Source organism: Macrobrachium nipponense, chromosome 27 (genome assembly GCF_015104395.2).
Source record: "Macrobrachium nipponense isolate FS-2020 chromosome 27, ASM1510439v2, whole genome shotgun sequence".
NCBI lineage: Eukaryota > Metazoa > Arthropoda > Malacostraca > Decapoda > Palaemonidae > Macrobrachium > Macrobrachium nipponense.
This window is the reverse complement of record NC_087216.1, coordinates 22,163,530-22,191,165: the sequence shown is the minus strand read 5'-3', so window position 1 is coordinate 22,191,165 and position 27,636 is coordinate 22,163,530. Positions and strand designations below refer to the sequence as shown.

The 27,636-nt window shown below is 35.8% G+C and overlaps 1 protein-coding gene and 1 long non-coding RNA gene across 7 annotated transcripts in view; one reads left to right on the top strand and one right to left on the bottom strand.

Annotated features, from left to right (window-relative positions):
* LOC135200900 (uncharacterized) overlaps window positions 1-27,636 on the top strand; it is a 486,387-nt gene that overhangs the window by 377,951 nt on the left and 80,800 nt on the right. The window lies entirely within an intron of this gene.
* The window catches only part of LOC135200898 (glutamate-gated chloride channel-like), a 292,745-nt gene that overhangs the window by 241,434 nt on the left and 23,675 nt on the right, over window positions 1-27,636 (bottom strand). For all 6 annotated transcript variants that reach the window (XM_064229646.1, XM_064229648.1, XM_064229650.1 and 3 more), the window contains exon 2: window positions 6,873-7,027. The gene's annotated coding sequence lies outside the window, so the exon portion shown is untranslated. The remainder of the gene's footprint in view (window positions 1-6,872; window positions 7,028-27,636) is intronic.

The window sequence follows — 27,636 nt, the reverse complement described above, 5'->3', positions numbered from 1 at the left end:
TACACTTCAATGACTTCCTGATCGTGTTAACCAGAGCTTCGTATGATAACCTAACATTAGACAAAGGCTCGTTCTCCGCTGTTTCCAATCTGTTTGTGACATGTATGCGAAATGTTGCAGAGGTGCTCAGATGCGTTTGACTTTGGTGTGGACGCACCCATAGTCTCTATCAGTGATAAATTTAGGACACATTTGTGTTTCAGTAGGCGTTGAATCTATGTTTATCTTGTTTGAATATCGTACCGATATTCTTTCTCGACAGCCTGTCCGTGACCATAAGTTTTGTGACGCCATAATAACATGCAGGAAAATTAAGACGCTAGAATTTTCTGAGAAAGGAAAATTAAGACTAGGATTTTGTTAGAAAGGAAAATTAAGACTAGAATTTTGTTAAAAAGGGAAATTATAGATCCTGAATTTTATTAGAAAGGAAAATTAAAATTCCAGAATTTTATTATATAGGAAAATAAAAATTCCAGAATTTTATTATAGAATTATGTTAGGAAGGAAAATTAAACTCCAGAATTTTATTAGTAAGGTAAATCAAAACTTTAGAATTTTATTCGAAAGGTAAATCAAAACTAGAATTTTCTTAGCAAAATTAAGACTAGTATTTTATTAAAGAGTAAAATAAAGACTGAAATGTGGTCAGACGAGATAGCCAGGATCTAAAGTATTTACAAAGCGCTTCTCCACAACAGAAAGCCTTTAGGCTTAATTAAGATAAGGTTGAAAATAACGCAGGAATGAAATGTTCAGAATGTAATTATAGGACAATATAAAAGAGTGTTCTTAGAGAGAAAGAAATGACGCTTTCCTGAGAATGTAATTTAGATAAGAGGTTGATATATAAGAAGAAAAATTTGACTCCAATTAGAGGAGTTTACGCGGAGTTGAATTTGAATTAGGCCGAATTCAACGCTGCTTATCCATCCAGTTAACTTATTCTGGGGCTTTGGGGAAGAAGTAGAATCGGAATTTATAAAGGAAATTAATTTTTAAAAATATTATATCCATATTTTCGAGCAGTTTTACTTTTGCCGCTATATAAAAAAGAACAGTGAATTGCGAACTGAAATGTAGAAATACATTTCGTTACAATTAAATAAAAATAGAAAAAAATACATAATTGTGCGTGATAAACCAGACAATCTATTGCTTACATGTTAGTTTCTTCAAGATGGTACAGAAGCTGACGTGAATTAAGTTCAGTAATTGAAATAGCAAAATATATCGTGATTTACCCTCCGTTGTTGTAAAAGACCATAATTTGAGTTACTTTTCATTTCATACCGTCGCCTTGAATAGGAACGTTTTTATGTAAGGCTAAATTGCTTAGTTATAATCCCACCCTCATTTTTTATGTAACACATTGTCTGTCGTAATTTGATATAATTTGTCATAAAAAGATTTTTTTAAGGAATTTCGAATCAGTATCCAAATGTATAACGTAAGATAAAAATCTATGCAGTTGACGAAGTGTTGATTCGTGTCTCCCTAATGCGCGGGTTCGAAGTGAAAACTCATTAATTTTCTATTTTGGATTTCAAGGTTTTCTATGGAAAACGTCCCCAGGTTATATTATAAAGCCAGAAAATTTAACATTTAATCAAGGAGTTGTAGTTAACGCATTTATAGTGATAATATGACTAGTATGTTTTTTTTTTTAGAAAGTGGCGCTTCCTAGATACTTGATTGAAATCTATTTCACTCCATATAGATAATCTCGTGTTTCTTGCACCATTACCGTATTGCAAGCAAATTGCCATTTTGCAATCATATTTGCCATTAGCCGCCCGATACAGTGTGTTATATCCCGTTTTAAGGAAAAGTCCAGTTGGACCTCTATTCTGAGCTGCCGGCGTAATGGGGAATTAAAAATAAAAACATTTTTACCGTTGCTGAATAAACATTTATAAGAAAGTACGATTTTTTTCCTAGGCAAAATTTGATTAACTAAATCCTGAGGATTTGTATCGTAGAAAAATAAATAAATGCTGTGCAGTAACTCAGATCACGGACAGTAGGCTACGCAATTCAGTTCTAATTTCAGACGAACAAATGCTCATGTCCGCATAAAATTACCTTGTATACCGCAGCACAAGTATATTTACAGGTGCAATTATGCAGCATCGAGCTAATGGTCGTCATTTTCATTCAAACAATAATTATTTCTCAGATGAATCTCTTGAGTGACACGCTACCTCGTCAAAGAATGGAATGAGATTATCATTCATTGCAAAGAGACAGAGAAATGGATTTTATGTAGTAAGAGACATTAATTGAAAATATAATATTTATTTTTACTCAGTAACGTACATGGAACGCACTTAAGTTATGGTTCATAATTAAATTTATGTTTTTTTTATTTTCACTTAATATTTCCTTGACGGAAAGACCGGCTGAGTGTTCAGTCAAAAAAGGATGGATTCCAGTCGTGCTTCGAACATGCAAGCACGGAAGGAATATATCTCGCAATCTTTTGCATGTGATGTACGTACAGGAACGTGCCAAGGGGCGATATTCTGAAATTCTGGACGAAAGTTTCAACTCTCTTAACAAAAAAAAAATGGTGGGGTTAAGGGAGGTTGTGACGTGCTGGTCTAACGAACCAAATTAATTGCCTTTTGCAGTCACTTCAAAATTTTTGACGAGAGAGAGAGAGAGAGAGAGAGAGAGAGAGAGAGAGAGAGGGGGGGGGGAGGAGGTGGCTAAATTTGATCAAGAACCTTGACGAATTTCACTTTACTCAGAAGCAAAGATTTTGTGCGAATGAATAATTTGTGTTACTTCCTGTATGTCCTCATCCATTACGAAATTTTTCATTTCTATATTCGTCACGCCAGTGCTAATATCAGAGTGTCCATTGGAGAAAGCAACAATCAATGGCTACCCAATTTCTCTAACCCTTAAGACCTTCAACTAACTCCTTCCTTTACTCTGTACTGAAACATATAATTTACCACAAAATATTGCTTATATGCTGCCTCTCTGTATATGTCAGAGTTCAAAGCCTCGCAAATATTGTGTGGTCATAAGTTTGGGAGTTAATCGGGTTGATTTTGTCACGCCTTCCACTAGCACAGGGCTGCCTAGTTGTTTAGTCTGACTGCCACTCATGAGAAAAACAAAGTCATGTGGGCCACCTGTGTATATATGCATACATACACTGACGCCAATGCAATTTTCAGTTGTAGTTATTGATTTTGCAACGAATGATTCTTTTATTCAGGATAAGCGGTACATCTAATTTCTATGATGTAAAACAGAGAAATATATTTTTACATAATTTTCTCTAGCGGGCCCATTTTCAAAAAGAAACGGGCCATTTTGGCCCACGGGCATGGGGTTGGACGGCTTTGCAATTGCTTGTTTGCTTTATTTTCCTTTCAATCTTAGCCCTAACTTACCAAAGTCAACGAGGTGTAAGGTACTTAATTCGCTGTTGAGGTCAACGAGGCCAAAATAGATTCCTTTTAGAAAACAGGCCTAGTTTTCTCTTACCGCCTGGTATGGAAATGAGAGATCTCCTGAGATATTGGTTCTGTTAGTGTGTGTGGATGTGTATGTGTGTGTGTGTGAGAGAGAGAGTGTGTGTGCAGTAAATAAATAGAATCACCCTGAAGTGGATGAAGATACATAGCAACTACCATCACACGCACTTCCTGTCGGGACAAACAAATGAGTATTGCAACCTGGTGACTTATGGAGGAACATTTCACGAAGGGCGAAGGCAAATATGAAGGCGCCCTTCTCTTCCTGGCTAAAGGACAATCAATTCCGGACACATTTCGCCAGGGAAAATGGATGATGGGTGTCCATGCGTATATTTTCGGAGAGCCTGAAGTCTGCTTGCCTGGCTGCAATCCTGGGGGCTTGTGAACGGCGGGGAGGTGAGGGTGGCATTCTGGGCACGGATTAATGGACAAATTGTGGGGGGGTGGGGGGGGGGGTGGGGGGGGGGGGGGGGGATAAAGCCAGGGAGTGATGAATAACAGCCGTACCTTTCCCCTCGCGCCCTCGCCGTGTCACCGAAGATTAAGGGCCAATAAGCACGTTTTGGCCGAGAGGAATAATGATTATGACTTTGATGCGTCATTAATTAATTGTTGTATAACTGTTGCTGGCTGGCTGCTGACCCCTTTTCCGTTCATTCATGCCCCCGCATAGCTGTCCCTTTGTCCGTGCGCTTATTGTTGGGAGAATTAACGTCCGACGGGTGGATTCTGGACAATGGGAATCATTTTAATCTTGCTGCATCGTAATTACCAATTCATTATTCCGTTCGTCCCTTCTAATTTCATTCAGTCACCCTCCGTCGTGTGTGGTGTTATTCCGTCGAGGTCATAGAATTTATAGAATTTCTATCACGGTTGACATGACGAATATGTATAGGACGTGTTTCGTCCTCGTTCCGGGTCATTACAGTCTGTTGATGGAAGTTGGAGAAGCGACTTGTATTCATTTCGACAGAATTTACCCTTCATGTCACCTGACGAAGTCATATTTAATGGGTGCCGAGCGTCTTGTCCAAAGGAACGAGATATGGAATAAATCTTTGAAGAGGGGAAGTAAATATGTGGAATGGCCCTCGTTCAAAAACAATTATTTAAATAAACTACAAATAAAAAAGGTCTGAAATAAACAGTTATATAGATAAATTTCAACAGAAAGAATTAAACAGTATATTTATATAAGTAAAGATAATATGGCATAAACTGTAACATAGTTCTGAAGGGAATTTCGAAATGAATGACAGGGAGGGGAACCTTCCCAGCGGGAATGATGAAGAGAGGGAAGAAGAGACGAGAGAAGGAGGAGAAGGCGATGAATGACAGAGAACCTCCCAAGCTGGGGAGGAGAGAGAAAGAGGGGAAAGATGAGGAGAGAATGAACGAGAGAGAGAAGAGAGAGAGAGAGAGAGAGAGATCTGCAACAGAAATTGGATCCTGAGAGATAGTCAGATTACGATCGTTATCAGGACGAGGAGACCTAGCCTGAGACTAAACCTCATCAGGCAGTATTGAGAGAGCGAGAGAGACGAGAAATGAAGGAACGCGGAGAGAGGAGAGAGAGAGAGAGAGAGAGAGAGAGAGAAAGTCAAGAAGAAGAAAGATAGGGAAGAGTAGAGGGATTACAAAAAGGGTTCCACATATGTGCTATGCTTTAATCTTTTTTATGTAGCTTTTTTCTTCTTCTCTTTTTTGGTTTGTCTGTTTAATTTTTTGGGGGGAGATTGCTGTTACATCATTTGTTGTTCAGTTATCAACACACGCACACATACATATATATATATATATATATATATGAATTATATATATAATATAATATATATATATATATATATATGGTTGTGTGTGTGTGTGTGTGTGTGGCTGTTGTGTTGTGTGTGTGTAACAAAAATATATTGCATATATATGTGTGTATGCGCGCGCGTGCACATGTGTGCAATTGCAAACATAACAAAAATCTAACCTTTGAAAACAGAACCAAACTCCTGGTATTTCACAACCACAAAAAAAAGTGTCACCAGTATATTACTTCGCCCCCAAAAACAAAACGAAAAAAACGCAGAAAAAAAAATCAAGACCTCAATAAAAAAAACAAGAAATAAAAAAATAAAAGTAAGAAGAAGAAGAAGAAGAAGAAGGAAAGAAAAAAGCTCAACAGGAGCCGCTGAAAATACGATACCGTATCAATCTTATGTCCATCCAATCGGAATTTATGGCCAATTGGGGCAGAATCCCAAGTTTGTCCAAGCAAACAATTTCCAGGGGCTCAGGTGGAGGTGACAGATTCGCCAGTAGTGGTGGTAGTGATAGCGCTAATGATAATATAGTGATAGTGACAGCAGTGTCCGTGATAGGGGTAGTATCATTCTACATGGTTGAAAAGGAAGGGACAGATTCAGTATTAGTAGTAATAGTAGTAGTAGTAGTAGTAGTAGTAGTAGTAGTAGTAGTATAGTAGTAGATAGTAGTAGTAGTAAGAGTAGTAATGATAGTGATATCAGTATCGTCTTACGAGGTTCAAAAAGAAGTGTCAGGTTCAATAGTAGTAGCAGTAGTGGTAATCGTGCTAGTAGTGATGATAATAGTAATATCGTTTTACTGGGGTGAGATGGTAGAATATGTAACTTTCTTCATTTCTGTATATATTTTTACTTTGTTTTTTTTATTTACATAAGACTTACTTGATTTCTTTTATGTACATAAGACGCACTTAATTAGTACTTTTTAAAATGTAATTTTATTACCTTGTGTCAGCTTTCCAGTCTTATACCTCTTATCCTAGTTACTTATATTTAAAGTATAGTAGGTTAGTCTAAATGTTAAACATAGTACACATATTCTCAGATTTTCCCAACTTATACCTTTCCTGAATTTAACTGAATAGGTTGGATGGTTTCTCTTGGATGGGTTTATTGGATGAGATTTTCAGTGTAATCTGAGCTTGAATTCTCTTCGAGGACTTTTTGTAAGAATCTTTCATCTTTCATAAAAATCATTCATAAAAATCTGTCATCATTCATAAATTGCGTCACATTCCTGTTTCTAATTAGAATATAACTTACGAAAAGAGGGCGTCTCTTAATATGCGATGGTTTTTATCAGCGTAATAATAATGATAATAACCACAGCAACTAACAGGACCCCTAAAGTTTCCGTATGGAAGAACGAAGTACTGAACTCGACGCAGATATAGAAAACGTACACGACAATAGAAAACGTGGAAAAACTTACAGAGGGGATTACATTTAAACAGAATGACAACGTAAGGTAACAGCAGCTGCCCCAGCAACAGAAGCAGTAATAAAAGAAAACAGCAGCATGACCAACTGAATATACAGCAACAATGGGTAACTGACTGACCTGTAAATGTCTATGGTTTAGACCATCTTTCGAAAAAACGGACTTGTTTCCTTGTGGTCGGCGCTGGCAGACTATCTTGGTGCTCGAGTGCCCTCGAGCGGCGGTTTGTAGAGATGGTCGTCGACTGAAGTCGGGTTGGTGGAGTTAATGGCAGCCTGCAATGACAGATACAAGAACAGTTAACGGAATGTCCACATTTCTTACCATAGAATTTTGAATATAAAATTTAGGCCAACGGCTAAGAGCTGGAACATCACAGTTAAACCATGAAACACTTGCTATGGGATGGTGGAAAGTAAGATGGAAGAAATATAACATGAACGGAGTTACAGTAAAAGGAACGAAAGGGGTTACAGCTAGTGGCCGAAGGAACGCTACGAAGAACCTGAAGTTAAAGCCTACAGTGGTCCGTGTGATATCGGAATTGAACTTTAAAAGTGTATCTTGGTTCCATTTATGCGAGCTGATTTGAGCCATATATGACTTTAAAATAATACTTATAGCATAACTCTCTAACAAGACAGGAATCCATTGGGGAAGTTTTGCCTGAATTCACTCAACGACGAAGGAGACTGCAAGCAGTCGCAGGTCTGGGTATTTATTACCGGAAGTTTCACCGCGATTACGCAAGCAATGGAGGTTAAACGCCAGGCAATAAATATCAGACCGGTAACTTTCAGCTCTCCCCCTACCGTATGCCCTTGCTCGGGAGATTAATGTCATGGCGGGTCTGTTGACGAACATATTTTGCGCATTATATTTGAGAAATGGAGGAGAGAATGTCGAAGCTTTTGAAGAAAATAATAATAATAATAATAATAATAATAATAATAATAATAATAATAATAATAATAATAATAATAATAATAATAATAATAATAATAATAATAATAATAATAATAATAATAATGGGAAAGTAAAGTAAATCCACAGTAGTGTCATGTCTGTTTGATTTTGTTATTTAGAATATATAAAGCTTCTGCTTTAGTACATTTTAAATAACAAAATCAAACGGACATAATGTTTTCAATATCCATTATCTTTTCCTACATTTTTCTAAAATAATGCACTAAATACCTCGTCATTAGGCTTTCTTTTCGCCATTTGTAATTACTATTATTAATTATTTATTAGATTATTTCCCCTTTTATTGATTTTACTCATTGTGATTATGTGTATTTTCTTTTGAGTAATATAATAAGAATAAAATAATAAAATAATAATAATAATAATAATAATAATAATAATAATAATAAATGGGGGAAAAACCCCTAATGACGAAGTATTTAGTGCATTATATTAGAAAATACGGAGGAAAATATCAAGGATATTTAAAATATAATAATAATAATAATATAATAATAATAATAATAATTTAAACAATAATAATAAAATAATAATAATAATCATAACTAAAATAAAAAAAGGTTTAATAATTAAATAATTAAATAAAATAATAAATAATATAATAATAACAACAGGAAAAGGTTCATTGCTTCCAGACCACAGACACTTGAAACATTTATCATATTTCAGAATAATTTGGTCGAACTGAATTTACACATAGTAAAATACAAAATTTTGTTTTACCCCATTTCCTTTAAACGTACTATTCGTTAACGTTGTAGGCTTTCCTTTGGGAAATAATATAAAAAATAAACATAAACATCACAATTAAACTTTGTACACATAAAAGCAATAACCGACCCCCACGCAGGATCACGATTTTATCGACAATTTTACATTCAGTGACTCCCTCGTGCTGAGTTTGTTCATAAACGTTTGCCGTGTGGCATGATGGAATTTTTTTTTTATTCGAAATGCGTAATAAACGTTTGGAACCAATGAAGCCATCTGACTTTGACATAGAAATTCCTTTTATAATTGTGGTCGCAGGTTTCCGGGATATATTTTCATATTATTGGGCGATGTATTGTCGAAATGTATCGAGTCAAATGATGCATGAATTTGCTTTCAAAAGATCTGTAATTGACGTAGTCTTCATGCCATGTACTCTATCAGTTTGTTAGTTATACCTAGTTTTTATTTGTCTGATTTCTTTTTTGTGCTTTCTTTTTTGCGTGTTACCCTTCATGCAATATGTGTTCTCCGTTTGTTAATTATTTTTACTCTCTATGTCTACTGGCTTTTTCTGCGCTTACTTTATCATGGTAGTCTTCACGCAGTATACATTGTTATTTATATTTATTCTATCAGTCTACTTTCTTTTTTGTGCCCTCTCTTGTCCAGGTACCTATTATGCAATATGCTTTGTTTCTTATTATATTTACTCTCTATTTTTCGTTTTATGTGCCTTCGATTGTCTCGGTAGCCGTCATGCATAATACTGTGTTAGTTTCTCTCTCTCTCTCTCTCTCTCTCTCTCTCTCTCCTCTCTCTCTCTCTCTCTCTCTCTCTACTTTCTGTTCTGTGCTTTCTTTATTCTTGGTAGTCTTCATCTAGTTTGTTAATTAACGTAACTGTCTATCTTTCTATTTTCTTTTCTGTGCCCTGATTTTATTCGTGGGCTTCACTCTCTCTCTCTCTCTCTCTCTCTCTCTCTCTCTCTCTCTCTCGATACTTTTATTGTTATTCATATAACTATATATTTTCTTGCCTGTATTGATTTGTTCTCTCTCTCTCTCTCTCTCTCTCTCTCTCTCTCTCTCTCTCTCTCTCTCCTTGATCCTTTCCTTGTCATTCTGTATAACTGCATATTTTCATTTTTGTGCCTTGAGTTTTTTTCTTTACCTTCTCATTTTCTCTCCTATTGACTCTACTCTATCTCTCTCTCTCCTTCTCACTCTCTTCTCTCTCTCACTCTCTCCTTTGATTCCGTGTAGTTCCATTATAAATGCATATTTTCGTTTCTGCCTCCGTTTAGTTTTTTTTTTTTACTTTGGCCTCCTCAGTTTTCTATCCTTGAATCTTTACCTCGATATCTCTTCTCTCTTATCACTCCTCTCTCTCTCTCTCTCTCTCTCCTTGATTCCGTGTAGTTCCTTATAAATGCATATTTTCTTTTCTGCTCCGTTAGTTTTTTTTTATTACTTTGCCTCCTCATTTTCTATCCTTGACTCTTTCCTTGATTCTCTCTCTCTGATGAACATAGTAATATATAGACCTCCTAATACTAAAGAGTTTGACTTAATAATTGAAAAATTGGATGATATATGTAGAAATCACAAGGACTGGACTATTCTCCTATCTGGTGACTTCAATTTTCCTTTCGTAGAATGGAAAGAACGAATAGGAGACTGTGGTTGTACTTATACATATAAAAAAGAGAGTAATAGTAGTGCAGAAGATAAAGAGGCAATTGAAAAGCTATTAGATATGCTACTAGAATACAAACATTCAACAAAATAAATCACCTGCCAACAAGAAAGGAAAATACTTTAGACTTAGTATTTGTGAACGAGATGAATTATGTTAAAAGAAATAATGTTTAGTAATGCGAGTATTTCAGATCATAATGTCATAGAATTAACAGTTCATTCCAAAGCAAGTGAAAATAGAGATAAGCAAGAAATGAAAAAGTGGGAAGGGATATGGAAAATACAACTTCTACAGTTAAAAATATAAAATGGTCAGAAATTAACTGAAGAATTAAACAAAGATTGGGATAACATTTTTCGTAAGTGATGACATAAGGGTAAATACGGAGATATTATATAAAATATTGGAGAAAATAGTGGATATATATACCGAAGAAGAAAAGTAAACATCATTCATGCATACCAAGAGACAGAAGGATCTTGTTCCAGAAAATCAGAAAGTGGAAAAAAGGTCTTGCAAAAGAAAAAAATGCATGGAAAGTTATAGAACTAAAAAGTAAGATAGAAAATGCAGAACAAAAGATTATACAATCAAAAGAAAATGAAAAAACGGGACTTGGAAGAAAAAAACCCTATTAAATATCAAGCAAAACCCCAAACTATTATACTCATATGCGAAGAAGATGAATAAAAGAAGAATAGAAATAGCCCTCTGAGAATTGAAGGGAGATTAACGAATGAAAAAAAGGAAATTTGCAACATACTGGCAGAACGATATAAGAGAGAATTCACCCCTAGAATAGATAATGAAGATAATGATATAGAAGTTAAGGGACGAAAATAGTGAATATTTAGCTGACATAGAAATTAATTGAAGCTGATATTGTGCAGGCAATTAATGAAATTAAAAATGGAGCTGCTGCAGGGCCGGATGGAGTCCCTGCTATTTTGTTAAAGAAAGTAGTTCATTCTATCGCAAAGCCACTTGCAATATTATTAAGACAAAGTGTAGATACAGGCAAGATTTATGATGAGCACAAATTAGCGATATTATCACACCCCTTACTTTTCAAAAGTGGATCAAGACTAGAGGCAAGTAAGTTATAGGCCTGTGAGTTCTAAACATCACATATTATGAAAGTGTAATGAAACGGGTAATGAAACGAAAAATATTATTGAAACATTTAATTAAAAAATAACTTTTTTTTTTTTTTTTGCTTTTAATATAGGACAACACTGGTTTTCGTACCCGGAAAAAAAAGTACACAAACCCAACTGTTTAGTCCACCGTGAGAACATATTCAAAAAATTGAAAGCGGAAATGAAACAGATGTGGTTTGATCTAAGACTTTGCAAAAGCTTTTGACAAAGTAGCAACCTAATCATAATTAGCAAAGAAAATTAGAGAAAACACAATAATCGTAAGAAAGTAAAGGTAAGGAAGATGGTTAAAAGCAATTTTTACAACAAACAAAAACAGATAGTTATTGCAAAACATGAGAAAATCGGATGAAGAAACCAAGGTAATATCCGGTGGTGGCCACAAGGTCTCCCCCTCCTCCCACCGGTGCTAGCAGCAATATTGTTTGTTTATTACGATTGAAGACATAGTACAGTAATGTTAAGGATTCGGTTAAGTGAGTAGTTTCGATGGATGACACAAGAATAAGTAGAGAAATTGACTTGTGATGAAGATATGGAACGCTCCTACAAAGAAGACCTTAACCAAAGTATATGATTGGGCAGAGGTAAATTAGGATGGTATTTAACTCTGATAAATTTTGAATCACAATAAATTATGGGAGACAGAGGAAGGAAAAAGCTATATGCATATAGGGGAACCCTAATACATGAGACAAATCACAAATAAGGAAGCAGTTAAAGGGACCTTGGTCTGTGATGATGAATAGGAACATGTTATGCAATGATCAAATAGCCATTCTGTTGGCAAAATGTATTTAAAGCAAAAATGGGAATGTTGTTACGGCACTTCAAAAACAAGGAAAAGCTGAAACCACATGATTATGCTTTATAAAACATATTTGCGTAGTCCACTTGAATATTGCCAATATGAATATGGTACCCACAACTATCAAAAGGATATTGCACAAATAGAGAGTGGGTATCAAAGGATCCTTTACCAGCTAGAATGAGAAGAAGTTAAGGACCATAGACTCACTGGGAAAAGGACTACAATCCTTAAAATTTATATAGTTAGAAAGGAAAGGAAAGAGAAACGCTACATGATAATTCAGTGGCATGGAAACAGATAGAAGAATAACTCAGAAAACTATCATGGAACAAAAATATCAGAAACAGCAAGCAAGGCAAGGTTAGATTAATAAGTGCCCAAAAAAAACTATACCATGGAAAACTAAGGCAAAGCACACAGAACATTAATTAATCCACTACGCCACCAGCATCGATAATGCAGCGTTCTATTCAATTGCGTTGCAGCTCATCTTGAGGAAATATCATCAGTGGGGAGCGTAGATGTGTTTAAGAAATAAGCTCGACAAATATATAAAAACTGCATCCCAGAACTATCCAAGATTTTGGAATCATTGCAAAAAATATACCGGAAGATGTACTAGGCAACTCTCTTGGTAGAACATTAGATGGCGCCTCACAACTGAGGGGGACCTGGGGCAACCCGAACGAACTGTAAGGTCTGTAAAGGTAAGGTCCTCTCTCTCTCTCTCTCTTCTCTCTCTCTCTCTGTCTCATCTCTCCTCTCTCTCCGATTCTTTCTCCTTGACGACTGAAAGCATCATCCTCCATGACGTGGTCTGAATTGCCCTGGAATCATGTCAGGCTCCACATCGTCGTTTGCGGACACGAAACATTATTATTAAGAGCGGTGAAATTCCTATTTTTTATCTTTCATCATTTCGTCTTCAAGGTTGTTTGTGGGTTATTTTTATTCTTAACGTTATATTTTTCCAAACTCACATACATAGGAAATTATATGGCACACATTTATTTAAATATATATTAGATAGATATATAATATAGAAATACTATAGATAGATAGACCCATTTATATTATATATATATATATATATACTATATATATATATATATATATATATATATACATTTTTACATTTATTTACCACACATTATTATAGATATATATATATATATTATTATATATAGATATATATATTATATAGATATATAATTATATATATATATAATATTTTTTTATTTTAAAAATAATAATAATATATATATATATATATATATACTAAACACATTTATATCATCTTATATATATATATATGTGTGTGTCAGTGTCCATATTTATTTATGTGCACAAAAAAAAAAAAAAAAACATACCGCAAAAAGCTGATTTCCTCCACCACAGTGCGACAGGAGTTAAAGAGCTTAATTTTACCGCAGTGTAGTCTGTGTCTGTAGACACTGCCAACGTAAGTCTTAAAGCTCAGAGAAAAGGGAAAAAAGGTAAGATAAGAAAAAAACAACGAAGGAAGGAAAAGTAACTTGGCGTGACAGATGTGTAGTAGATTCCCTCAGCCCCGGATTAGTCCTGACGTCGGCTGGAAACAAAAGCTGGGAAGGAGACGGTAATCCATCATTGCGGACTTTTATCATGATTTCACTTCATATTTTCTGTGAGAGAGAGAGAGAGAGAGATTGATTGAGACGAGATGAGAGAGGAGAGATTTTTTTTTTTAGAGGGAAGAGAGAGAGAGAGGTGGGGTGAGGCTTCAAAATGGGAAGGGAATCCTGGTGGCTGAATTCACCAAATCTGATAGGACATTTCTCTCTCTCTCTCTTTTCTGGTCTATTTTCTGTCTATACTTTACAATTGCTTCACTGTAATTGCATACATTAAAATCTAATCCTTTTACTTTGTCAGTTAACAAGAGAAAAATATTTCTCAGCCAGTTGTGTATTTGGTAGCTCTCTCTCTCTCTCTCTCTCTCTCTCTCTCTCTCTCTCTCTCTCTCTCTCTGTTTGTGTGTGTTAATCTACCCACATTCTCTTCATTAGATTCACGCAAAACCACATAACCACACATAAGTATACGAGTATACGCGGACACAGCACACATGTACACACACACATACACACACACATATATATATACATACACATACATACATGCGCGTGCTTCCGTGTCTGTGCGCGCGCACGTGACCAAAGGCCGTCCAAAAGGAAGTCTGGTCTATATAGGCCGTTCTCAATGAAGGATAAGTGATGGAGATCCCGTCGGATTACAACAGGATGAGGAAAAAATCCCCTATAATCCCGGGAATCGATTAAATTCATCTAAATTCTTCCTAAGAGGATTTAGGTTTTTTTGTGGAGGATGAAGGTTATTATGTTAGATTGATTTCTATTTTCATATTCAAGTTGTGGGTATTTTTTCATCATTATTATTTTAAAATATAATAATAGCAAGAATCATTAAAATTGCGAAGAATTTATATAAATATGTGCGTGTCTATATATATATATATATATATATATATATATATATATATATATATATATATATATATATATAATTTATATACTATATATGTGTGTGTGTGTGTGTGTGTGTGTGTGTGTGTGTTTGTGTGAGTGTGTATATTATATATATATATATATATATATATATATATATATATATATATATATATACATATATATATTTTATATATATTGTGAGTGAAAAACTAATATTCGCTTCCACCAGGTCTCTTCAAGAGCTTTGTTATAATTGAGCTCTTGAAGAGGCCTTGTGGAAGGCGAAATTGTCGAGCTATTATAAGTTATGTTCACTATTTTGACATAATATATGTATATATTTTTTATATGTATTTGCACTTGCAATATTGTAGATTTCTTCAACATCATCATTATTATTATTATTATTATTATTATCATTATTATTATTATTATTATTATTATTATTATTATTATTATTATTATTATTATTATTATTATTATTTTATCTTGAAAACTGTATTGATTTTATAGTGTCTGTTTTACAAATTATACACTTTTACAAATTTATATTAAAATTATATTATAAAATATTATTTTAATATTTTATAATTACTCGCTAATTTACATAGAAAAAAATATATGCAATTTCACAACCAACAAAGCTTAATCCAGTTAAAGAGAATAAAATTTAACATAGTTACAGCCTAAGATTTTTTTCTTAAAAAAACAGAAGTTGCTATATGGAGCTTCTTTATTAATTTATAGTTTCTTTATTTGCGTCGGTTCAAAATTTATCCGAGAGTGAAGGCCTCTCAAAAAGTCACAGACAGACAAGTCAAATTTTCATTACGTCTTTCTTTATTCTTTTTTGGAAATTCTTTGTGTAGCGTGGAAATGTGTATGAGGTAAGCGTACACATATTAATGCACTCGAACATCATTTAACTCAAGGACCTAGCTACACACACACACACACACACACACACATATATATATATATATATATATATATATATATATATATATATATATATATTATATATATGTGTATGTATACAGAGAGAGAGAGAGAGAGAGAGAGAGAGAGATTTCATACGATTGAAAGCCACATAACGAACACAAACGTATAAATCCTTACAATTCATACACTTCCAGTATGCAAATTAAACCCCTCCGAACTTGTCCAGTAAACGGTAATGTATGCATGCATCCTTGACGCTACTCGTGTATCTCGGGTTTCATTACGAAGTTTGTCTGGGCTCGTAGTAAAGTAGTACGAGCGGCCTCCTCGTCGTACGTTTTAACCATCCGAACAACGAAAGAGAGAGAGAGAGAGAGATCTCTGGCATCAGAGCGTCTGTGAAACGAACTTTCCTTTCGAATTAGCGGCTGATGAACGGTTCTGAACCGGTTCAGCGTAGCAGACCGGGGAACAACTTGTTATTCTGTTCATTACTATCCAATAATTCGATAGCCGATAGCGTTTGTAGCCCTCGCCCGGTGCCAGAATTATCATTAGCAAACGCTGGCACTCTCACATACATTATGGAAAATGCTTTTAAAACCCCGTGATTACGAAGCGCTCATGCTTGGAGCTACATAGCCTTGCAATCATTAGGTTAATTGCATTTTTTTATAATGTTTCTCTTTCTTTTTTATTTCTGTAAACCCCCCCCCACCCCCCCCCCCCTTTTTTTTATGTTGCTTTGAGCACCAGTTAATGCTTTGACTGTGTCATTAAATTCATTGGTCGTGTATGACCCGTACTTTTTGTGACCTGAGGAGGGGGGGGTTGAGGTTGGGGCATTTTATACATATAGGTTTCATTACGGTTGATAGCTTCTATTCAGGTGAAACGATTTGCTTTTAAAAATAAAAATACTTTGTTCAAAACATTTAATTTACATTTAATGAAATATTTTGCCCTTATAGCATGTACTGAATGTTATTTTGCATGTAGGTTATTGCTGCGTTTAAATTAGATACATTTTAGATATTACTTTGAAACACGATTGATTTTATCGAAGACGCATCGACGAACATTCCAAACCAATTTGAATCACGATAGACTTGGAAACTTCAAAGATACAGAAAGAGGTTAAAGAGGAATATTTATAACTCTTCGTCAATATTGTCGATTTAGAAATATCATCAGTTGCATATTCTTGCTATAATAAGAATCTGGACATCAATGATCGGTAAAATATTCTTGCGGTAACTTGAATTTGTATATTATTAATACTCTTAATAGACTTTTTAAGACCTCATACCTTTCCCTCTTTCGAGAGGCGTGTATATATCGCCAGCTCCATTTTATTCGGTTGTCTGGGTTACTTACGGGCTTTTAGGTACCCATTTCTCTAGCCTTTGAATCTGTAGGAACACCCATCGCATAATTTTCCACACACTAATCCGCACCCATCCCAATCATTAACACTGAGATTGTATATCCAATTTTTCTTCAATACTTTCATTCCCCCTCCTTTTACTAAATCGATTATACTTTCAGTCGAACAACTTTTTTTTTGGGGGGGAGACCAAACCCCCCCCCTCCCACCACCACCATCCACTCTTCCGTTTCAAACGACCTGTTTCTCTCCCTTCCAATTAAAACTTGCCTACCTGTGTTAATTAAGCATTTTATTTAGCCCGGCAGAGCTTTCAATATAAAACTTTCTCCCCCCCCCCCCCTCCCACCCGAGAGCTGCGTGGAATTCTCATTGGGGGAAAAACACTGGACTGTGGACTCTTATATCAAAATATATATAGTGTGGCGTGAATACCGTTTTTTTCTATGTGGTGTGTTAATGCCAATTGGATTGTGTCCTTTTTCTAGGCCAGGCCTGACGAATGCATAGAGAGAGAGAGAGAGAGAGAGAGAGAGAGAGAGAGAGAGAGAGAGACTTAAACTATGCAAAAACACAATTCTGATTTGGAGCCTGCATCAATGCATAAATAAATTATTAGAGAGAGAGAGAGAGTAACGAGTGCAAAACAGAATAAAATTCTCAACACTGTCTGCCAAGGTGAATTGTTTTTGAGAGAGAGAGAGAGAGAGAGAGAGAGAGAGAGAGAGAGAGAGAGAGAGAGAGAGAGAGAGAGAGAGAGAGGATAATTAGGCAGTTTAGAACCAGCGCTGACATTTTACTTGAATACCGAATTACGTTTTAATCACAGAGATGTCATTTTATTTTGTATTTAAGATTAAAGGATTTGTAGATGCATAGAGTTCATTTATTTTTTTCGGAAAGCCAAAAGATACTTTAACTATGAGACAAGGATTGTTTTTGTGCGTTCATGAAATGAAATATTGTAAAAGTATATAAAAGACATATCATTTAATTTTTTTCCTTTAAAGATAATTTTATTACAATCTCAAAGATACAATTTGATATTGTATAAGTTCATAAGTTGATATACTAAATATGCGTAAAATAAAGCTGATTTTATCTTTGCTTTGTAATTAAAATTATGTATGAATAAGAAAAATACTTTTTTCTTTTACATGTGCTAATAAAAAAAGACGAAATTTTGGGGTCTCATTGTGACCCATCATTGTTTCCTCCAGACTCGTGGCATCTGAAACAATGGTTCAGGGTGACAAAAAATAAAATCTGATGTTGCTGGAAGGTTAATCCTCATAAGAAAGACCGGGATTTGGACCAAATCCTGAGAGAAGGGGATTACGTTAGAAGCTGAGCAAGATTAGGGACGAAAAGATACGTAGATTAGGCTGAGTCTTTATGTGTGATAAAAGAAAAAGCAAGAAAAGAAGGGGAAGAAAGGTAGGTATCTATGGATGATTTTTCATGGAGAGAGAGAGAGAGAGATGAGGCTGTTAAGTGAAATAATATGCCACAATTATTATTATTATTATTATCATTATTATTATTATTGATATTATTATTTTATTATTATTATTTTAATTATTATTTATGGATTTGAGTCAGAATATGATCCTATTCACATGGTACAAGATATATATATATATATATATATATATATATATATATATATATATATATATATATATCTCGTCTATATTATTATTGTTATTATTATTATTATTATTATTACTTATTATTATTATTATTATTATTATTATTATTATTATTATGTAACTCCACAACTAATCGCATACTGAATTTCTCTCATTTGTCATCTTTTAGCCCTGGAACATGAATGTGACCGAGATATTTTAATCCCCCGTTACAAACCCAATTGTAATGATTCAATTTTAGGGGCAACTGTATTTCAGCATCAAATATCCAAAGCACCAGAATGGCGCTTCGTGAGTTTTTCTCCTCCCTTCCACCAAATGATTTCCCGTCCAGCCATTTAGATTAATTCGCGATGTACGAAGGGGCCTTCCATTTATCCTGTTCCGCTCCGTTTTAAGAGTTAATTTCGTTTTTGTTATATATTTAACCCTGACGATTGGATGTCATAATAATCGCTTTTGTTTTGATTATTATATTATGTAGGGGCGAAGGGGGCGGGGAGTGGTTCCCCCGTCATTGAGGATTCAGTTGGTAAGTGGGATTCGAGTTTTTGGAAAGGTTTGGAGGTTTAAGCTTGACTATATAAGTTATGTAAAGGTGTATATATATATATATCTATATATATATATATATATATATATATATACATACATACATTTCACTACATTGTATATGCATTTATATATATTGTATATAAATATACAATATATATATGTAATGTTTTTATTTAATTTTATTTTTTTTATTTTTATTTGTTTATTTTTGTATTTAGATAACCCATAAAGTAAAAATTTCCAGACTCCTACGGCTGCCCTAAATAACCTTTCCTTAAACGAAAACTTGAAAACTGGAACTGGTTAAAAGTGAAAGAACCTGAGAAGCCACCTACAGTGCGCCCCAAAAGGTTCACCATAGGGGGTAACCCCTCTCTATGGGGAAGGCATGAAAGGTTATATTTACATTATATTTACATTCAATGCGTCTAAGCTTTGTAATTATAATGAGCCACGAGTTATTAAAGGTCATTTGGTCACTAGTAATTAAAGCGTCATTATTGCTTCGCGTCGATGTCATAACTTAAAGGGATATTACTTAATTAACGGATTATTATTATTATTATATTTTATTAAAGTAGTTACTGCCTCAGCTGCATTAATTTTACCTATATAAAATTTTTCCTATATAAAAATAATGCAGCTGAGGCAGCAATTACTATTAATAAAACATGCTTAAAACAGGGTTTACTTCCAGCATATTATTATTATTATTATTATTATTATTATTATTATTATTATTATTATTATTATTATTATTATTATTATTATCATCACTTTTTTATGGGCCTCCTAAAGGTTAGTCATTAAAAAGTAATCCTGAATTTATATCTGACATATATACTGTATTGTATAGATATAATATAATTTATATATATATATATATATATATAATATATATATATCTATATATGTGTGTGTGTGTATGATGTATGTATGTATGTATGATATATATGTATATAATATATATATTATATATTAATATATATATATAGATTAATTAATATTATTATATCTATATATATAGTTCGGCAGTGGGATCATAGGCTCTTGTGTGTATTTTCCGATGTTTGAACCCAGCCTGTAACTCACCAGTTAACCTAGCTATGAATTGGTTCCTGTTTTAACTGAGCGCTCTAGGAAAGGGGTATGGCATTAGCACCTCATCCCTTAAAGACTTGCTGGGAAGACGAGACTGTCATTCTGGCTTCATTCCCTTTAATGGGGATGAAGGTGTATTGTGATAAAAAGGTGTGTTACAGGACTTCTTTGTGTGATCGCAGTATCTTTACCTCACTGATGAAGGAATTCAGAATTGAATCCTACGAGCTTATATATGCGTGTGTGTGTGTAAGCATAAATGTCCATGCGCACACACATTCACGTAAATCCTTTTTCCATAAGTGACACGCACTCGCACGCAAGCAACGAAAACCCGCTGGGGTGACAAGAACTGACAGAAAGGACTTCCCTTTCCCACCATGGAGGCTTTTGCAATGCTTTCCCGCAGCGTCTTTCACTGCCCACAGTGGCTTTCCCCACTTTCCCACAGTCGCCGCCTGACAAAAGCACGTTAAAGGTCATATGCCCCTTCCTCCGGGTCTCTGCCTCTATTCTGGTCCTCTCTATACGAGTGATTTAACGGTCCATATATTCTTTCTGCGGGTCTCTCTTTGTGCCTTAAAAAGAGGTCTCTTTTTTTTCAGAGGAGCGTTACTACGATTTGTCGTGATTTTTGGCTCATTACTTGATTACCAGTTTTTTGTGTCTGTAGTCAGAGAGAGAGAGAGAGAGAGAGAGAGAGAGAGAGCAGAGAGCAGCAGCAGCAGCAGCAGCAGCAGCAGCAGCAGCAGTAGTAGTAGTAGTAGTAGTAGTAGTAGTAGTAGCAATAATAATAATAATCGGCTGTAGCTTTCCTTCCTTATCTAATTATTTTAAAAACCATTTAATTTTTCGCATTTGCTTGTTTGATTATGAGTTTATTCTTTATAATATTTCAGTTATTCCGTGGACGAGAGAGAGAGAGAGAGAGAGAGAGAGAGAGAGAGAGAGAGAGAGAGAGAGGGGGGGGGGGTGCGGGGGGAAAGGAGGGAGGGAGCGAGAACATACCACATCTCGTGCGTCCAGTGCTTATTCCCGTGCAAAATTTCCTGGACTTTCCTAACTTCTTGCTATCAAGCCTTGCGTTATTATACCTCCCTCCCTCCCTCCTCCCCCTTCCCTCCTCACTCCCTCCCCCTCCCCACGGGCCGTGGTTAGGACTGGAAAAGCAATTTGTTATCAGAATCGCCTCGCATTTTTCACGCAAACTTTGATCCCATTGGGTTAAGTAATAGCGGTCATCTGACACTGTCCCCACGAGGTGCCATTAGCGAGGTTTGAATCCCCCCCCCCCATCCCCACCCCTCTCCCAATCACCGCTGCCTGCTGATTCTACCCTCTACTTCCCCCCTACCCTCTCCCCTCTCCCTTTTTAAGTGGGGTAGGGAGAGAAAGGGGGAGATGGGTGAGACGGGCGACAATTATTCTTGAGTCGTGTTTGGAGTGAGGTTGCAGTTTTAGGTGACAGGTATTTAACGGAAGGCGTGGTTGTTTCTAGCGAGAGAGAGAGAGAGAGAGAGAGAGAGAGAGAGAGAGAGAGAGAGAGAGAGGAATGCTAGATGGCAAGGTGATTAACGGAAGCTCACGAGTTGTTAGAGTGAGTTGAACAGCATCAACAAGAGAGAGAGAGAGCGCGAGAGAGAGAGAGAGAGAGAGAGAGAGAGAGAGAATGCTACATGGCAAGCATGTTGACGAAACCCCTGACTGTGTCAGAGAAAGATAAACAGAAACGCGGAGAGAGAGAGAGAGAGAGAGAGAGAGAGAGAAGAGAGAGAACAACTCAAACTAGGACATACTAATATTAGAAAACGCAAATCTCTGCCCAAAACAAAACTACACTTTCGAATTCACTCAAAAACCCCAAAAGTAACCTAGACACCAAAAATTAAAATGAAAGAAAGAAGAAAGAAAGAAAGAAAAAACGAAGCGAACAATCCTCCCAAAAGCCAAGAAACGGACCTGGGAGCGAGCGATCATCAAGGAATCCCTCGTAAAACATCTGGGCCTGTTGTCCGGGCGGCCGAAAGCGCCGATAAAATGCATTTTCCTCCGGCAATAAGACTCGAGTGCCATTGTTCCTCATCTTCTTTCGCGAGAGCGGAGAATGCTCCAGTTCGCACGCGCGCGCGCGCGAACACACACACACACGCACACACGCACACACGCGAGCCTAATGAAAGAAGTTATCCACTCGACCACCTCGTGTTTTCCTTCTTCTTTACGGTACTTGAGACTTTCCTTCGTACCTAAATGTCACTCTTTAGGTTTAGTCGTTCGTCTGAGTTTTCCTCGTGTGTGTGTTTTTTTTCCCATTTTTTTTTTAAGGAAGCGTGGTTTTAATTACTTGATTATTACGTGATTACTTGAAGCCTTCATAAAAACCACTTGGGACGAGATGGTTAAAAAAAAAAGGGGGCCCATTTTGTGTCAAATTAGTTCATCTCTATTCTAACTAAAGTGTACCCCAGCCCCATTGTGAGTAAATGATCTCAAGACGCCCTTTTCTTTTTGCGGGAAATTAATTTTTCTCCCCTCCTGTGCTCTGACACAAAGTTTCCATCTTACCTAATTATCCTCAACAGAGTCAATTTTCTTCATGTTTATCAGTATATAATACATTTTATATATATATATATATATATATACTATATATATATATATATATAGATATATATATATATATATTATATATATATATATTGCGTTCATTAATGCGTATTGTGTGACGATGCTGTTATTTTGTTAAGACTATAATCGTAATCCTAACTAGGCATTCATACCATACAAACAAACAATACAAACAAACATATTGTTCATAATTATAATCGTATCTTGGAAAGGCTAATGACTAAACAAAAAGCTCTAGACAATATCTACATTATTACTAATGTTTCGTTTCTTAATGTGATTTACTTTAAACTTCTGAACTAAGTAAAGCTTGCATTTTTTCTCTCTGCAATTGGCTCTATTTTCGCATCAAAAATGAAGCTCGCTCAAACTATGTCAAGACGACACAAATATGTCAATTTGAAGACGACCTTATTTGGGATTCTATATTTCATATTAAAGAATAATCTTAGGCCTTTCTCCGTCTCCCCTTCCCCCCCTTCTTCCCTCCTCCACCATCCACCCACCCTAAACCGGGCCACACTCTTCCCATCATCAATTCATGGCTTGTTTCAACTAGTTTTCAACTCGTTCCTGAAGCACTGCCTGTCTTTCGAAGTGTCTCGATGATGGATGATGATCTGGCCCCAGAACCTGGTGGTAGTATTATCCTCTCTCTCTTTGTCTCTCGTAAATAATAGAAAAGAAAGGATGAAGGAAGTGGCTTGATTATATGGTTAAGTATCTTCTCATTTCAAGGATTATCTCTCTCTCTCTCTCTCTCTCTCTCTCTCTCTCTCTCTCTCTCTCCTCTCTCTCTCTCATTACAGACATCACAAAAGAATGGTTGAAGAGAGAGGCTTGATTATTCACTCTTATTGTGATCTGTTGATATTACGATAGTTCTCTCTCTCTCTCTCTCTCTCTCTCTCTCTCTCTCTCTCTCTCTCTCTCTCTCTCAGTATAGATACCACAAAAACAAAGAAATGGATGCAAGTGTGACTTTATAATTTTTACATTAATTTCAAGCTTTTCCTTTTTTGTCACCAGTTTTGATCACGGTATTGCTTCTCATTTTATGACCTCTCCAACTTACGGTAGTGCATCTCCTTTTCTTTCCCAGAGTATCCACGGTTGTGCTTTTAGACGTCGGAACACATATCTTTGTTTCCAGCGAGATAAGGCTTCGCCGAAGTTTCCGTCTTTTGTCGTGTTTCTTTCAAACTTCTTGCTTTTGTTTCCAATTTCAAAATGTTCGAACCGAAAGGTCGGTGTCTTCTTCTCTTGTCCTGCATTTTAATGGCTTTGAGCTTTTCATCTTCTGGTTGAAAGCATGCGTACTTATGCTTGCGTCTATGCTTTTATGCTCGTGCATGTTTTCAGGCTCTCGGGGCAATTTTAGCTCTTCTTGGATTTTTCTTGTGGATTCTGGCAATATTCCTTCCATTTTCCTTGTAGTGATGATTTGCTAATGCTAATATCAGAGCTGAAAGTTTTGTTTTGCATCATCAAGATTGGTTATTAAATATTATATACTCTTGTATGTTTCAGTACTTTTATACCCAATGTATATATATACACATACATTGTTATATACATACAAATATATCATGCAAACGCACACATTCACATATACGCTCATACAAAAAGAAAGTGGCCAGGTTCAAGGAAAATACTATATAGTTCTAATTCTGCTCACAAAAACACTTAGGCGAGCAGTTTCTGGAATATATTCCAACTCTCCTGTCATATAGACAGAATGTGCGCCAAGTATGTGGCTTATCTGAAACGACTGAAAGTTTAGAAAAAGGAGCCGTTTCGTTTCGATAGAAGGAAAGCAGTATCTTTCTCTAATATGAACAGAAGGAAGGAGGAGGTGCAAGAGATAACAAACCAATACCACGGTCGGAAAGAAAGAAAAGGGAAAAAACCCACTCCTACTAAAAAGACGTGTTACTTATGAGGGTTTATAATGCCCTTAATGAAAGCATAAATTTCAACTTGCCACCATTTATTTCCTCCCCTTTTTTTTCTCCCTCCCCCTCTTTTTTCCTTGGGTTCTTTCCCTTTGAGGGATAAAGGTTCAATAAATGAAACTAATTAACTTTTATGTCGGGATTAAGGGAGGTGAACGCGGTAAGTAATTAGCGCCAGAAATGAGTTCAGTAATAGTTCAATTAGCAACGAAGTAAACCCGTGGTCGTCTCGGATATTGCTGTAAATCTTGCGGTAATAGGGATTGTGTATATATAAATATTATATATATATATATATATATATTATATATATATATATATATATATATATATTATATATATGTTTGTGTGTGTATATACATATTTATATTCCAGCGTATTGAGCTTCTGAGTTGTATAACTCCCATTCTACGCTGGGTCTTGTTAAGAAAGCAGTTTATAAATAATCCCAAAATCTCCCCTCCCCACCCCCCACCACTGGGACGAAATACAACAATCCCATACACGATCTCAGTTGCTCTCAGTTACGTCGAACAAGCCTAATTCCGTCTTGTGCTGCTGCTGCTGCTGCTCAGGTTTCGGTCGAATCAAAGTCATAACTAAGGCGATATTCACAGACTAATGAAGTCATTAATATTCGCTAAAGTTGAAGAAACTCTTCAGGTTTAGGTGATTCGGTTTAGGTGATTCGGAGAAGAAGAAGAAGAAGAAGAAGAAGAAGAAGAAGAAGAATAAGAAGAATAAGAAGAAGAAGAAAAAGAAGGATGAGGAGCAGGAAGAGTTCGAGAGGAGAAGACGAAGAAGAAGAAGAAGACGTGGAGGACAAGGAGGAACTGTAGAAGAAGAGGAAGAAGAGGTGGAGGAGGAGGAACTGGAGAAGAAGAGGAAGTGGAGAAGGAGGAATTAAAGAAGAAGAAGAGGAGTAGGAGGAGGAGTTCGAGAGGAGAAGAAGGAGAGAAGAGGTGGAGGAGGAGGAACATGAGAACGAGAAGAAGTAGGATGAGGAGGAGTAGTTCGAGAGAAGAAGAAGAAGAGGTGGAGGAGGAGGAACTGGAGAAGAAGAAGTAGGATGAGGAGGAGGAGTTCGAGAGAAGAAGAAGAAGAAGAAGAGGTGGAGGAGGAGGAACTGGAGAAGAAGAAGTAGGATGAGGAGGAGGAGTTCGAGAGAAGAAGAAGAAGTAGAAGAGTAAGGATGAGGAGGAAGAGGTGTGGTTCAGGGCCACGCAAACCGAGGGTTTCTTAAACATATTATCTTTTCCTTAAGCATTTTTTTTTTTTTGTCCGGTAATTTCCTCTCGTCACATTTTTCAGTTATTTTCTTCTTCATCTTCTTCTTCTTCTTCTCTGAGTCGTTTTTTCTCCATCATTTTCTTTTGGTTAAATCGTTTGGATGAAATTAATTTCTTTCAAACTGATTGGTGTTTTTTTTCTTAAACCTTCAACGAGATTTCTTGTTTTTCCTAACTTTTCAATTAAAACCTTTGGCTAGGATTCCTCGTATCAGTTATTATTATTATGGGGGGGGGGGGAGATGCGCGGACGGTGTTTGGATGGTTGTAAGTCACTGAATAAAAAAAACATTATTATTTTGTCAAATATTCCATATTTTGTTAAAAAATCTTACAACTGTTTAAGAATGTTCTTAAAGAATAGTATTTTTTCAACACTCAAGGTCTTATGAAATTAGTGAGTACTTTATTTTTCGTGACATATTTTCCTTATAAAATGCCTAAAGACGCCATATTATAAATACCAGTAATTTCATCATTTCACCTCTAGTAAATATTTACCAGCTTCTTCCTCGTCTCATCACTATCATGATTATATCCAGAATTATCTCATTATTTTTATTTCAGCATAAACATTTTAATGAATTCATCTATGAAAATAGTAAGCAAATATGTGCATTTTCCTTTCAGATTCTGCAAATATACTTTGTGTAAGCACAAAGCTCTTCACGTTCTACAAATGTGAGTGTTTTAAATATAGACGCTGAGATAAAACTGATAACGAGTAATAGTCCACAGTGATTATTATCGAGTACCCATAAAGACTGGAATCTTGGCTCTTTCTACAAAGTAGCTAAAATATGAATCGCCACCAAAGCCTATTTATCACGAAATCTGAGAATAGGAGGGGGCAGGCGGCGAATGGGGAGGGGAGGAAGGGAGGCGGCGGTTAGGGGGTGTGGGTTAGCCAGGAGTAATGTTTGTAGACTGGTATCAGGTGATAAGGCTCCATTAGGCCTAAGGAAGTTCAACTACCTTGCTTCCCCCCCTTCAGCCTAACTTCGACCAATCTCTCATAACATTTGGCCTTCCGGATTTATGCAGCAGTCTCCCATAGCGTGCGGTAATCGAAGATGATAGCGCGGTATTGGCTGAGAGAGAGAGAGAAGAGAGAGAGAGAGAGAGAGAGAGAGAGAGAGAGAGTTTTCAATCAGTCCTCATCATGAAATGGGCTAGATCTTAAATTCCTCAATTTCTCCCGTCTCCACAGTTTTCATGTACGCAGTATATTAAACATATATGATGTAGAATACGTTGAATGCAGGTCCTTTTATGTGCATCTACGCATTCCCTTCGGGAGCTTAAGTTGGATCTATGAACACATTATAAGTGTACTGATTTTGTTGCCAAACAAAACATAGGTCGCAAGTACATACATCAATACATACATACATACACATTATCAGTGCTTTACCACTGTTCATCTGTATGTATACATATACATATATATATATATATATATATATATATATAGATATATATACTATAGATATAT